A 13,483-nucleotide genomic window follows, 5' to 3' on the forward strand; every position below is an offset into this window, starting at 1 on the left:
ACACCCCTGCCATGCCCCCTTAAAGGAGAATTATACAAAAAAATAGATTAGTTAAACTCACAAGTGATTTTTTTTAACCAATACTATTCTTTTAAACTGGCTTTTGAAGTTTACACATACAGCATTTTAGAACTTGAATGAAAGGTTTAGCACTGGGAAACACTTTTTGAAAAATAAATAGTTTATTTTATATATAACTATATCGATCAGACCAAAATGAGGAACAAATGAGGAGGATAGAGGGACTTTGTTCCAAATCAGGGGCAGTCCCTTGAAATCACAGACAGTTGGGAGTTAGCCCTCTTTTTCTTACCACTGGATACAGAATGACTGTGGAGATCTGAGAGTGGGAGTGGTTGAGTAGTTGAGCATAAGAAACTTGGCACCTCTCAGTTCACAAAAATCTGTGTGTTTTTGGCTTAAGAACTGAATGCATTCCTGGAAGACCAATAGGTATTTTTCTGTACTTGCAGGTTCTTTAAAGGGATATAACAAGGAAAAATGTGTATATATTGCAGATATGTACTACATATATTTTTTACCTTGACATATGCTTTATTTGTGCTGTTGACTTAAGGGAAAATTTGTTCCCTTTAATGTAACCCAAAATTTAAGTTGGAGTTCAGCAATTATTTTGATGAATTTGGTAAACTTTGTGACTTGTATAATACTGCTTGGACCTTGAAGAAGGGGACACTCCCCAAAAGCTTGTCCTCAAACTTGTATGTTAGTGCAAATAAAAAAAGTATCATGGACAGTACTCAATTGTTTGTAAATTTTGCTAGAACTGAATTTCGACTGAATCATTAGTGATTAGCAAAGTCCTTCTGACATACATACTGTAGCTAATTACTTTTTAAAAAACATTACAGTAAAAAAATACATAATAAAAAATAAATCAACAAAAACATCTATAAAAAGTAAAAAAAAAACTATTTAAAAGAGAAAAGTGAGGGCAGAAAAAAACAAGAGGTCCATTGAGTCTTTCCTTTTACATACTTTGTATTTTTTGTTTCTGTGTTTTTTGTCTGAGTATAGATCTATGTTTGTCCCAAGCATATAAAAATATATGGAGAAACAGCAACGGCAACAAAGAACCTTGGGACAGTACCATGAACAAAAATGATACTTCACTGGGACAGAATTTTTGCATCTGGTTCACAATTGTATTGCAATAATTGTACTGTGATAAGAACAATGATGTGCTGTATGTGAGTCATTGAGAAACTTATCCAACATACATGATACCAGCTTTTTAACAAAACATTGCTTTAGGGTTCTAGTACTGCTAACGATAAGGTGTCCTTGTGTAATAGATAGGAGTTACAGTTAAATATGTATGTGAACCTTGATGAGGAATTATGTAGAGTCAATGACTTAAGTTTAAAGAATGAACATTAGGATGACAGTAAATGGCAGTAAATTCATTTAACTTACAGGATGTGTTTGTTCAAATTAATCAATTGCTAAGTTATACTGTATGTCTGATATCTATCATCCAGATTCATGTGTCTCCAGACACAAGGGTTTCGATAATTTTGAGAACTATGTGCAAAATATGCAGAAATATTTTCCAAGCATGTTTCTCTTTTTTTAATGATCTTGAATGTAATATTTTTTCAACATTAAGAAGATGGAGAAATTCAAATTCAATATGGTAATTGATTAGTGTATTTTAGTAGCAGTACTGCATTAATGCCAAGCACTTAACAAAGGGTTACAGATCAGTAAAAAGAAAGCAAAAGGAAATAATTGGAAAATGTCAAAGAGGAAGCTAAAGTCAGCTGTTTTTTGTATTACTGTTGTATTAAATCTGTTTTTCCAATCCCTCAGATTCAGAAATTGCTCTACTAATAAAAGTAATAGACATATCCTGGCATCAAGTTATGCATTATTTACAGTACATCCTATAAGCCAAACTTTAACTGCCACCTTAACTAAACCACAATATGTTCTAAAAAAAAAGGCAATAAACTTTAAATGAGAATACCACTCCAGACAAAACTCAACTATAAAAAAAAGTAATATTTTATGTCTGCTTGTTAGTTTTTTTTGTATAAAATAAACCCATCTTGAAGCACTAGAATCCTCCCTCCCACCACTCTCTTCTGCCCGCTCACACTCATTTGGCACTTTTTTAAAGTAAATACCTTTAGATGCTTCTAGATCCATTCACTGTTCTTGTTCCATGCCAGCTCCCCTTTTAGAAAGCACGACTAAGGAATCCAGTGCTGCAGGAGACTGGTTGCATCTTTGTGATGTCATTATGCCAATGCAGTCTTTTGAAAACCCTGCAGCAAATAGAATGTGTCCATATCACCCTGGCAATGAGGATGAAGAAGGTCCCTCTGATAGAAGATGAAGCATCACATGAGCGCAAATGAAACTATTCTGGGAATTTAAAGCAGTTTTTATTTTCCTAATCTAAAATGGAGATTACTTAGGGAGGAAGGGGGATGAGTGTGCTAAGTGGAGTTCAACTTTAAGTGCTAAAGTGGTTGTAAACCTCAAATATGAAACATGAACAAAGCTCATCATTCTATGCAAAGAACTGAGTGTCATTTCTCTCTGCTATCAGCATTAGTCACTTCTGTAAGGTTTTCCTGATACCAAGAGATAAAAAGGTGGATGGCAAGGAGAGCTCCAGCACACAGCCTGTGATTGACAGCCTTAGCTCTGTTCCTGTGTGCTGTGTGGAGAGGGGTGTGTCCCTTCCCTTCAATCAGCTCTCAGAGCTCTCCTCACTGAGCTGTACAGTGTGTACCTTTAGTTCCTTGCCCCCTGCTTTGTGCTTCTGTGAACCTTTTATCTCTGTTTTACAAGGCTGTACAAGATAAATGCTGCAGATAAACAGGTACAACTTATGTAGGAGGATCACCTGAGACCAGTCACTTCACTTCATGGAAGGGTTTACAATTGCTTTAAATCCTGTGTGCCAGGATGACTGTGCATGTGCAGGAGTTACATCGTCCCGCACTGGCCAATGAAGAGGCCTGAGGTAAGTATACTGACTTTAGTTCCACTTTAAGTGGGTGTGTCCACTACTGGATCTTTAGGTTTCTTCTACATAGAGCTGCTTCCCTTTATTCAACAGGGGATCCCTGAGCAGATCCCCTGCTAAATCTGAGCCAAAGGGAACAGATTTCAGTTTTTTTTTACATGTGTGCTTCAGTTTGGGTCTGCATTTTGACAATGGACATGGACAAACCCATGATGGCTCCATGGGTGGCCGAATGTAAACAGACTTGTCTCCATTTACATTAGGCTACCTCTGATCCATTAAGTTTAGGTCCAAAAAACAGAAAAGGATGTAGTCCCTTTTTGTTTTTGTTTCCAGACCTGGACACAAGTCCGTTTATATCAACCTGCCCGTAGAACAACATGAAGCTTCTGATCAGGTCCGCCTGAAAAAAATGACAGGTGGACCTGATCTGAAAGCCTGCATGTAAGGCCCCTTATAGGTAAAAGATGCCAACAACTGATGTCTACTTTTTGTGCCAAACATGAAATTGAGACACGTGGGGGTTGAATTACTAAAGGCAAATAGACTATTCACTTTGCAAAGAGCAGTTACAGATTTTATTACCCACTTGAATACCAGGCACTTTTACCATCTTCCTGCCCAGGCTAATTTTCAGCTTTCAGTTTGTCACACTTTAAAGGACAATTGTGCCGTCATGCAACACTGTACCCATGAATGCGTATACTTTTTTTTCACACAAATAGAGTTTTCTTTTTTTTTCTTTTGCAAATAAATTACCTTTCTTCATAAATTTAGGTCAAAATGTACTCTGCTACATTTCTTTGGTGAAAATACTCCAAATTAGTGTATATTATTTAGTCTGTAGGAAAGTTATAGAGTCCACAAACCTTGGTATATATATCTGACAATCGATCAATCCTGATGTACTGACAGACAATCTCATTTCTTGAGTAAGTATAAATACCCCCCCCCCCCCCAAATGACCCATTTTTGGAAAATAGACACTTCAATGTATTTAGTAAGAGCCATGGTGAGTTTTATTGAAGTTTTTTGGAAAATGAAGAAATTAAAAAAAAGTCACAATTTTTTTTTAACATATTGTCACCAGTCCAGTACAGCTTTATTATATAACTGGTGATCAGAGACACAGGCTGGTGACAGTATGCAAAAAAAATAATAATAATAATTACATTTTTTTTTCACATTTTTCTTTATTTTTTTTTTTATTACATTATTTGTTCTTTTTACTATTTATTTTTCAACACACTGTGACCAAAGCAATACATTGTTACAATAGTAACATTGATCTACTCTGGGTGAGTGATCAGGATTTTTTTTTTTACACATTATGATTGCTAATACCAATGTATTTCATTGATATTTGCAACCATTGTTACTGAATGAAAGTGATTCATTCAGTCTTTTGTGATTAGCTGTGACTGGGCAAAGCTCATCACATGATACAGATGGGCCCTGTCTGTACCATATGACTGCTTTGACCAATCACAGCTAACAACACAATTGTATACAATGGATGGCATGACAGGAAGCCATCCATTGTATACAATTGTCATGTAATATGCTGTGATTGGTCACAGCGGTCACATGACACTGGCAACGGGCCGGTGTAATGATCTGTCATTGGCTGTGTGCACAGCCGGTGACAGATCGCGCCGCAGCACGGCCACATGGCCTTGTGAGCAGCTCCTTCTGACAGGATGTCATATGACACCCACTCAGAAGGAGAAGTGTCCCCCCCCCCCCCGGCCATCAATCTGCTATACGAAGGAAGGTGTTAAATGAGCAGGAGCTCTGCTGAAATCCATTATCCAACAATGTGCAAGCAAAAGGGCTGTTTTTATTTTATTTTCCTTGCCTGTGATTGGGTATTTTTTGCAAAGTGAAGCTGCACCTCATTTACTAAGCTCTGTAGCAACTGCACTTTGCAAAATGCACAGTCTATTTACCTTTAGTAAATCAACCCCATAGTGCAGTCATGAGTAATTAACTGTTGTTATATTGTATGTAGTTATTTACGTTTATGAATTGTTTTTTTTTTATATCAGAAATTCTGTAACAAGATCTTATATATAGGAGACCATTATCCAAAGAGTTCCATTCTTTTAGAAAATGTTAGACACAAATAATAATGAATCATTTTTCTATGTCACTGTGGAGCCCACTGTTAAACAATACACATAATGATTTCTTAAGGGGTGTAAAGGATGTTGCTCATTTCTATACCCAAACCATTTTTAACGCCCTTTAATCCCATTATGATTTTGAAACAAAATGTACCAACTTTAAGCAAAATTCTACATTACAGGAAATCTACAATAATGTATTCTGGATAATGACAGGTGTGTTCGTTAACTAGACTATAACTCTGTAAGTAATTTGTCAGTTTGACAGCAAGATCTGAGAATTAGGAATGCCCGTGGGTACACATTGCTAGTCCTCTGCTGCAGTGTCCAAAATATTCTCATGGACAAAGTACAAGGGAATATAAGGTGATATTCCCTGCTTCCTGTAATGTAATTGTTTTAAAATGGAACCATTATACTTACTTATCCCTTCAGCTTCCTTACTGGGTACCACCCAATAGTCCCCTGTAGCCTCAGCCAGTCAATGAAACTGGAAACTACCTTTAGTGAAAAGTACAAAGCAAAATAATCAGTAGATCCAGACATAAAGGTAGCTGAAATTACTTACCCAACTCATCTTGTAGAAGCAGAGTTTGGCCCCAGTGCAACCATTTCTTAACGGATATGTACTTGCAAAAATAAAAAACAAAACAAAAAACATATGAAGTGCATCTCTGAAATACATGTACATTTTCCCATGCTTTACTCCTCCTCATGCACACTGGACGTTTTGATAACGCTGGTAACGGTAGCTGTGTAAAATCACGTTAAAAATGCCAGTTTTTAAGCTTTTTTTAGCTTTTTGCATTAGCGTTTAGTAGTGGTTTGCTGCTTTTAGTGCCATTTAACCACATTTTTCCGCCTTTGCATTTTTTAGTGGGTTTTTTTACCCAAAAAAATGATTTTTTTGGTCAAAAAAGTAAAAAAACGCCGGTTTGCGGCGCTTTACAGCGTTTTTCAGCGTTAGAGCATTTTTACAGCTAAAAACTCCTCTAGAAACCCACTAGTCCTGGTTTTTTTTCAAGCCAAAAAACTTTCCAGCCAAAAAACGTTGATTACAGTCTATGTGTGCATGGACACATAGCATAACATGCTGGGGAGTTTACTGGCTGTAGAAAAAACATCAAAAGCCAAAAACAGCCGCTGTAAAAATGTCAAGTGTGCGTTAGGACTTAACACCCTGAAAGTACAGATGACATGCCAGAAATGCAATCAGCTCCTAAATCATGTTGTAGGGTGACAGCACAAAACATTTTTGTGGACCGAGTAGTGTCAGCCCTGCCCAGTAGTCTTTTGCCAAACTACTCAACAGAGTCGCTTATTCTCTACAACATAGACACTAACAATTCTGTATTCCATGATAAGAACTAGGTGGGCTAAAAGAAAACACAGTGTGCCAAGGACAGGTTGGAATTCAGGACATGGAATGTAGTTTGCATTTATCAAACAGAAATAACCGAATGCTTTCAATGGTAGTTTGCATGTTCTCCCTGTGCTTGTATAGGTTGCCTACCGCTCTCTAAAGCAGCCTTTCTCAACCTTTTTAACATGGAGGAACCCTTGACATAATGTTTTGGCTTCAGGGAACCCCTGCTAATAAATATTATACTTACAGCTCACAGTACATTGGTGTGGTGGTCAGTGGGAAGTGGAAAGGAGGGGTGGGCTCCCTCAGGGTCACCTGCCCTCAGTGTACCCATTTATACATGTGCTTCTACTATGGAGGCTCTCAAAATATATAGAGTTAACTGCAGAATATCGGGGTGCCATGAAGGGGCTCTGCAGCTTAAAATGGAGTTCCACTCAAAAGGGGGAATTCCGCTTTAAAGATTGGTCCCCCGCTCCTCATTAAGGATTGGCACCTTTGGGGAACGGGAGGGGACAGGTACCCAAATTTGACAGGTACCCGCTCCCACGTCCGCTGCGATCACCAGGTGCCCACACTGAGGATGCTGGCGCCTAGAATCCAGGATGGCCGGTGAAACGGGCTGCGGCGGGGGCAACCCGGGATCGTGGGACAGGTGAGTGGCTGTTTTTTAAAAGTCAGCAGCTACAGTTTTTGTAGCTGCTGACTTTTATCTTTTTACAGAGTGAGCGGAACTCTGCTTTAACTCATGTATTTGCAAATGTGTGCTAACTAAACCTCTGTTTTTAATGCAAACTGTTAGACAGGACAATTGAGATTGTTTGCAGGCTGGTTGGTAATTTGAGCTGTGAATTTTTCTCTTTTGTTGTTTGACATGAGTCGCCTTTCCATGTGCTCCTTCTTGTGAAGGCCAGTTATAGATTGGGGCAGTGGCCATGTTTTCTACTAAGAATTATCCTTACACTTGAGATCATTGAGAAGAATCACCCTTTACAGGTAGCTAAAAAGATAACTTCTCAAGGAAGAAGCAACCTTTGAAGAAACCCTAAGGATACATGGAACCCTGGTTGAGAAACACTGATCTAAAGGCATGCTGGTGGGTTATTTTTCGCTCCATAAGACACTCCAAAAAATGGGGGAAAATGTCTGTGCATCTTATGGAGCGAATATAATGTGCTCGGACCGGTATTCCTTCAGTCGCCGCCACCGTGTTAGAATACTGGGCCGGTCGCTTGGCTCTACTGTGCAGAAGAACCTGCTCCTTGGTCCTACCTGTTCCTCGGTCCAGCGGTATCCTGCTTTCACCGGCTGTCTTCTCTCTCTGGCTCCGGCATCTTCAGTGTGGGCACCCGGCTTCAGCGAGAAGCGCTGTGCTTTGTGAATGGACCCGTAGTGTTCTGGGACCTGTCACGTGTCCTAAAAGACTATGGGGAGGAAGGGGAGAGGACAACTCCTCGAAAGTGGGAGCGGGTCATCTCCTGTACTATGTCCGCAGTCTCAGGTCATCTCCTGTACTATGTCCACAGTCTCTGGCTATCTCCTGCAATATGTCCGCAGTCTCTGGTCATCTCCTGTACTGTGTCTGCAGTCCCTGGTCATCTCCTGTACTGTGTCTGCAGTCTCTGGTCATCTTCTGTACTATGTCCGCAGTCTCTGGTCATCTCCTGCAATATGTCCGCAGTCTCTGGTCGTCTCCTGTACTATTTCCGCAGTCTCTGGTCGTCTCCTGTACTGTGTCTGCTGTCCCTGGTCATCTCCTGCACTGTGTCCGCAGTCTCTGGCCATCTCCTGTACTGTGTCCGCAGTCTCTGGTTATTTCCTGTAGTATGTCCGCAGTCTCTGGTCATCTTCTGTACTGTCTGCAGTCTATGGTCATCTCCTGTACTGTGTCCGCAGTCTCTGGTCACCTCCTGTACTGTGTCTGCTGTCTCTGGTCATCTCCTGTACTATGTCTGAAGTCTCTGGTCATCTCCTGTACTATGTCTGCAGTCTCTGGTCATCTCCTGTATTATGTCTGCAGTCTCTGGTCATCTCCTGTAGTATGTCCACAGTCTCTGGTCATCTCCTGTACTATGTCTGCAGTCTCTGGTCATTTCCTGTACTATATCTGCAGTCCATTGGTTCAGAATATTTTTTTTCTTGTTTTCCTCGCCTAAAATCTAGGTGAGTCTTATGGTCAGGTGTGTCTTATGGAGCAAAAAATACAGTAATTTCTTCTGTCTAATTTGACCCTGATATGTTTGCATATGAGATAGGGATCTTAGAATAAAAGGGACTAATGTGAATGTTTAATATGTAAAGTGCTACATAAATTGTTGGCATTATATAAATACCTATATAATTAATAATCCCCTTTGGTCTTTTAATATGACAGACAGCTTCACTGACCGGTCAGAAGACTAAGGGAAACTAAAGACAAAATGTGTATAAAACCTCAGCTGCCTATATATTGGGATCTACTGATTGGTTGGACATGTATCTTTCACTGAAGGTTGCCTCCGTGTATGCACATTTTCATTTTAAACTCAATTTGAATTTTCCAAATTTACTTAAAAAAGTACAGAATAGCTAAAGCTATTTTGGCTACACTTCTCTTATGGATCACAGGAGAGCAGTTCATTTTGCACTCCTGTGACCCGACATCGCTGAGCCAGTCCAGGCTCTGAAAAGATCCCCACCATATGGTCCGGATCCACCCAGAAGCCTGGACTGGCACCTGGCTCAGAGAGCCGAGAGCCTGAGTCAGTCCCTCCCTCACCCCTCTACAGCCTGGTCCTCCAGTGAGCGCTGGAGGGGCACAGCAGAGAGCTGGAGACTGAGAGACATGGCTTTCTGCTCAGCAGAGGGGAGAAATGAGTGATCAGCAGTGTTTGATGGCTCAGTTCTCACTACAGAGCTGGCGAGGACAGATGCAGCATCGGATCGTTCCTGCATCCATCTAGGTGATTATAAATGTTTTTTTTTTAATAAAGTCCATACTTCTCTTTTAAACTGTTCATCTTTTCCTATACAATAACATGGAATCTTAAAATCCACAGGCAAAAATCTCTATCTGTTGCAAACTGATACTTATTATAAAAACCACCACATTTACCACCTTACTATATTATATGACAGAAAACTGTGGAAAAATTCAAGAATATTCTACCGCTATAAGCAGTTGCTATTATTTAGTCCATTCCATGCATTGGACATGTTCAGCGCCTTGTCTTTGTTATATAACCTAGACTTGGAACCAGAAACATGAACGTCAGCTTTACGTAGAAAGATGTAATGATATACAGTATACATTTATCATAACATTCCTTTTTTATTTCTCTAACTTCTTGTATGCTCCACAACCCTTTGTGAAGATGTTCAGCAGCTAAAAATGACAGATGCATATGTACGTAATGGATCATAAAAGACAATGAGCCTGGAAATTATATATTTCATGGACTTCTGGTGTTTAATGAATAATACAAAACAAACTACTTAACTAAATGCACTCACATTCAAAGATCTGCTTGCTGACTCTTGTGTCCTTTATGAAGTTAGTCATGTATATTATCGTAATACTTAAAAAAAAAGTCCCAAATGTAGAATCTGAATATCTAATTTTGCATGCATTATTATAACTGTGCAGGCTTACTTATGAAAGTGTAGGGATGTGCTTTCCTAACCCCTTCTTATCTGTATCTTTGCATGTCCTCTCTGGAGTTTTGTATTTTTGCAAGGAAGCTCTTTGCAAATTTGGTGCTTAGGGACTTTCAGATTCAAAATGACCTGTCATTCACTCTGTTGAGGAAGTTCTTGTGCCAGGAGCGTGTTGCTGGGAGGTCCTGCCTGTCCTGTCCACTGGCCAATCCCTGGTGAGTTTGTTATCAGAGGGTTGGACCAGATTCAGGCAAAATGGCTGAACCTTGTTCTGGAAGGAACCTTCATTCTTGGGGAGCCATCCTCTCTGGGGAGAGGAGCAGCTGAGAAACCTATGTGCCTGATTTGAGGGCCCAAGGCTTGAGCCCAGACTTAGAGGATGTTGTATCTCTGTGGAGGCTGGCTGTGTGCCTGGAAGCTGAGAATGAAAGACATGTTTTAGCGGGACAGCGACTTGCAGCCTGCTATGTGCACCGCTGTGAAAGGTGGGTGAGTGTCACGTACCCAATAGAAGTCTGAATTGACGAGGTCGGCCTCTCTTGTATGTCCAGCCCAGGCCCCACTGAAGGTGGAACAGATGGTGCAGAGGGATAGGAGGAAAACAAGTGCCTGCAGATGTTGATTGCAGAACATGCGACTGGAGGTGTAAACTCAGCAAATCAAGCAGGGCGTCCAGTCAGGAACAGACCAGCCGAGGTTAAAGGACCACTCCACCGGAACTGCAAGATCTGGGTGCGTGGCTTGCCAGAATGTCTAACAAGTGTGAGGCTGGAACACACTGTGACAACCAGAGCTGATATAATAGCCAAGGCAAGCACTAGGCAGGGCTGTAGAGCCAAACTGGAACCAGACGCATAGTCAAAGTAATAGCCAGAGTCAGGAACAATCAGGCGATGAGCTACCGAAACATGAGACAGGCACATGGTCAGGAAGACGCCAGTATCAGAAACCGATGAGCAGAAGCAGGATCCAAGAGCAGGTCAATGGCAAGCCAGGTCAGTAATGGATAACACACAGGATACAGCAGGACACAAAGAAATAGCTGAAAACCAGTCAGCACTGCCAGAGAGTAAAAACCTCCTTTAAATGTCTGGCGCCAGAAACTGTTGGCACGCTCCTGCATGCGTGCACCCGTGTGCGCACAGTCTTTCGCACATGCGCAAGCCTATGCTCATTCTTATTAGCAATGTGACTGTGCTCATTTCTATGCACAATGTTGCACATGCGCATTTCTATGCATCAGTTGCCATACAGGAATTCCCTTGAGTGAGGTTACATTTCGATGGAGAGGACAATCAACCACTACTCTTTTAACTGCAGAGGCAGTGCCTGGGGATGTAAACATACTGCAGTTGCTTTGCTTTACAGCCACGTCATAAATTATACCCCATTAAACGCAACCCATTCAAGTGCATGGTGCCTCTCTGGATGAGCTCCGCAGCTGTGTGCAATGCACACGGTTGTGGCATGCTGGTGCAGTGTTGAAGGGGTTAAAGCAGGCAATGAGGAGGTGATACAACGTCTCCTGACCATCTGTCAAATGCTCTCTGAAGAGCAATCGGCAGTCTCTTCAGAGACCAAAGCATGTGTGAACAAATATTTATTGATTTCGTTTTATGGCTTTTTCAAAAAATGTTTTTACAGTTTTTAGAATTTTGTTTTTACATTTTAACAGCCCTGTTGGGGGACATACTGTATATTCTTCAGTCCCTTTTTCAGCTGCACTGGACTGTGAGCAAATAGGACGTGTTCTGTACAGAGTGGCTTCCTGTTCATTCACAAACTAAAGCATAGTAAACCCAGTTTACTATGCTTCAGTTATGAATGAACACATGAGCAATTGGTACCAAGCGCTCACTGTGTTCATTTAGGAATGAACACAGCTGGAGGGAGAGGAGGTGAGCCAGCAGTGTTATGGGGGAAGGGGCACACAGGAGGATCAGAGCTGCAAGGGGGGTCATAAAGTGAAGTGTGGGTGTGCACCAGGAAGGGGGGATGGCAAAACTGGAACCGATCCCTCTGTGTTTGAACTGGGAGGCAGAGGAGGAGAGCAGGCAGAGCTGCAGGGGGGGTGGGTGGAGCACACGGAGGAATTGGAACAGCTGGGGGCACACAGGGGGGCAATAATCGGAGGGGAAGAGTGCTGGACATATACTGTAAAAGATCCACCTGCATTGCAGCCAGTGGGAGAGAGAGGAGCAAAAGCCAGCTTCATTGCTGGGGGATCAGAGCCAGATCAGTGCAGGGGCATTAATGGAACCCATTGCTGGCTCTGCGATAAAGTATGGATCCGTGGGATTTCAACAACATATTGGGACAGGCCTGCCCATTCCAGATGGTTGGGAGGTATGACAATGTGTCTTTAAAGATTAGGCAGCCCTACGCTAGCTCCCAAGCTAGCTCCCAAGCTGTCTTTGGTGTTTTAATTCCCACCTTCATCAACATCCTAAATATAACAAATAAAGAAATGCTTTGGTCGATTAAAAACATTTACATTTTGACAGCAGGTCATCTGTGGAAAAATACCTGCCTTCAAAAATGTATCTGAAATATTTATAATACTGATAAGCTACATGCTTGTTAGACCATTTCTATAAACCAAGGTGTCGTTGTGTGTGTATTTACGTACAAATATAAAAAAGATGTAGAAAGTCCCATTACAGCTTTCAGTTTAGGTAAGAAAATTACTACCTGTGTATCCTAGGGGAACAATTCTAGAGCTTTTTCTTTTGTAGATTGCTATTCACACTGGTTGGTCCTATTAAAGTAGTTCTCCTGTGTCACAGTGTTCTGTGGGTTTGTTAAGCCAAAATAACTCGGTAATGAGGAAAGAACATCCTTATAGTGCTGGGGGATAAATTGAAGTTGTATAAAATTTCAACTTGTAGATCTGTTTTTATATTTTTTGTGTTATCATGTTTTTTTTTACATTTAAAAATTACTTAGAAGCCAATCTTCTTTATTCTGCAACCATAACTATTTTATGAGGAATGTTTACAATTTTAGCCTTAATAAAAGGAAAGTTGGTTTAATGAATTAAATTATCTGGCCTGATGGAGTGCATTATGTGTTTTTCCTAGTGCTGGCTAATGTTAAACACTAATGAAACATTTGACCATGAGCCAAAGCATATGACACTGACAAACGGTCTGCCTGGAAGTGCATAGCCAGGCCTGACTCAAATATCTGGGTTAGAAAGCAGTCTGGACAAAGCACAGATGGCTGTCTACAGACGCTCAATGACCCAGGATGGCACACTGTGACATAGCAGAATGTCAGGACATACCCATGGCTTGAATGTGGAACCGCACATAGAGATGCTACACTTTCCAGATGATGGGAACTTGGAATGAA

This window comes from Staurois parvus, unplaced genomic scaffold, assembly GCF_062004578.1.
Source record: "Staurois parvus isolate SC_StPar_1 unplaced genomic scaffold, SC_StPar_1.0 ptg000165l, whole genome shotgun sequence".
NCBI classification, from domain to species: domain Eukaryota; kingdom Metazoa; phylum Chordata; class Amphibia; order Anura; family Ranidae; genus Staurois; species Staurois parvus.